This window comes from Agrilus planipennis, unplaced genomic scaffold (genome assembly GCF_000699045.2).
Source record: "Agrilus planipennis isolate EAB-ADULT unplaced genomic scaffold, Apla_2.0 scaffold127, whole genome shotgun sequence".
Classification (NCBI taxonomy): Eukaryota; Metazoa; Arthropoda; class Insecta; order Coleoptera; family Buprestidae; genus Agrilus; species Agrilus planipennis.
Window position 1 is genome coordinate 455394 of NW_020442450.1, and position 2069 is coordinate 457462.

The 2069-nt window shown below is 29.0% G+C and overlaps 1 long non-coding RNA gene across 1 annotated transcript in view; it reads left to right on the forward strand.

Annotated features, from left to right (window-relative positions):
- LOC112906421 overlaps positions 1-1801 on the forward strand; it is a 4867-nt gene extending 3066 nt beyond the window's left edge. The window contains exons 2-3 of the long non-coding RNA XR_003232334.1: positions 1321-1483; positions 1639-1801. This is a non-coding gene — a long non-coding RNA (uncharacterized LOC112906421). The remainder of the gene's footprint in view (positions 1-1320; positions 1484-1638) is intronic.
- Positions 1802-2069: the final 268 nt, after the last annotated feature.

A 2069-nucleotide genomic window follows, 5' to 3' on the forward strand; every position in this document is an offset into this window, starting at 1 on the left:
AAATTTTTATCATAAATAAACTTACTTCCCAACAAAAGATTTATGTGCAATAAACGATAGTCAATAGGAAAGGAAAATTCAAAAGTTTCATATAGGCAGATGAAAATGAAATTTAGCCTAAAATTTCACTTTTACTGTTTTTCTCGTAATTAATCCCATTACCCTTATAATTTCATATCATTTATACGTTTGTTTTATTGTTCGTCGTGAGTGTCTTTTTACCTAAAGGAATTGAATCTTGCGATACGGAACCTTAACACTTCAAAAGTAACAAAATCCATGCCTGCATCGACAAAGTAGTCTGAAATTAGTACGTTTCTGATAAATTTTAAAGTGTTAATTAATGGTAATGTAATTAAAAATGTCCATCAAGTAAGCTTTCTCAGGCATCCTAATGAATTTTAATTAACCGTATTTTTATCAGTCTAACTAACTACCACTAACCAGAAGTGAAACTGACATTTGACACCTCAAACGTTCGATTACTAGAATGTTCTAGTTAGAGAAAAATGATGACGAAATTTGAATTAATTTATTTTTAAATTTTACATTAATATATGATGTACATATTTCTCATTTGTTTTACTGTTGTCTAAGAAATGAGTCGTTAAAATGACTCTCCAGCTTATACAAATAGTTACAAATCTTACCCGATTTTTTTACTAAAATTGGAAACAATATAAATCACTTTATATGCAATGGGGTCTCAAAACCACAACATCCATTCGAGTTACAAATAATTTGTAATGTAATGGGAGTTATATTGAAATATCTTCAGTTAGAACACCCTTTTAGATACATAGAAGGAATCACTTGTATCTTTCATTATTAGAGTCGTCATTAGTCTGGGTTTCCCGGAATTTGTCCCTGTTCGTAGACCATACCCTATATGAAATTTCATCATTAAAGAAGTAGGGTAGTTTTTTCGATCTCCATGATTGGTTTTATCAAAAAGATTACCTTTCGATACAACATAACATCAAGTATCTTGAAAACCAATAATTTTCACATTTTTAAGTCAGAATATTTAGTAAACTGGAGCTTTCGGATAAATCCTAACCTCTTTTCAAATTTAACGCATCAAAAACCTTCGGGAAAGTAATAACAGAGTAAAAAATTTATCGGCCTGGATAATTTAGAAGCCAAGCTGCACTTATTCGTTAAACAGAACAATTAATTTTGAGTGTAGTTAAAAGAATGAGTGTTTTTCTTTAATATTTCTATACATTATATTGCTCCCAATCAAAAAAATAATATTTACTGTATCTTAAATTAGTAAACTAAAGATACTCAATAAATGAAAAAGTATTATTTTTCCAGACATCAATTTTGTTGGCCTATGGTTTAATACTATTGGTTCAACTTGAACCCAATATCTGAAAAAAGCATAAAGAAGCCTAACTCTGCAAACCGAATCAACCAGTCATTATCGACATAGATACATATAGCACAATTAAATTCTAGTTACACTCAAATTGATACGGTTAGTGATTTTGTGAAAATATTGTTTTAATATCCATTAATTAATCTGTCAGTATTCAAAATGTTTTTAAGAACAGTAGGTGTTATTCTTGTGATAAGAGACTAATATAAAAAAAGTGACTTCCGTTGCAAACCAGTGTTTTTATCGCATTTTAGTTTAGACCACCAAAATGACAAACATTTTCAGTCGCTTGTACTATCTTGGATTGGGAGTTCTAGTATCTATCTGCTTAATTACAGCGTATCCTTTATCAGGCGATGAAGAAAAATTCTTGGAACGAGAAGTAAGCGTGTAATTTTAATTTATTTATAAAACTATTATTCGTATTGAGAGGGTACGAGAAAAATATGTTTACACTTTTGTAATGTTGCTAAATAGATTCACACAAAAACATCCAGGAGCCTAAAACTACTAATGAATAACACTAATTTTATTTAATTCTTATTATTATCTTATTTTGACTAAATCAAAAATTTACTTTCAGCTACTGAGTTTTTAGTAATTTATTGTAGAACACAAATCGCTTACTTAGACACAAATTTTATTTTAAAAAAGGGAACACATCGAATACCCTAATTGAATAAAA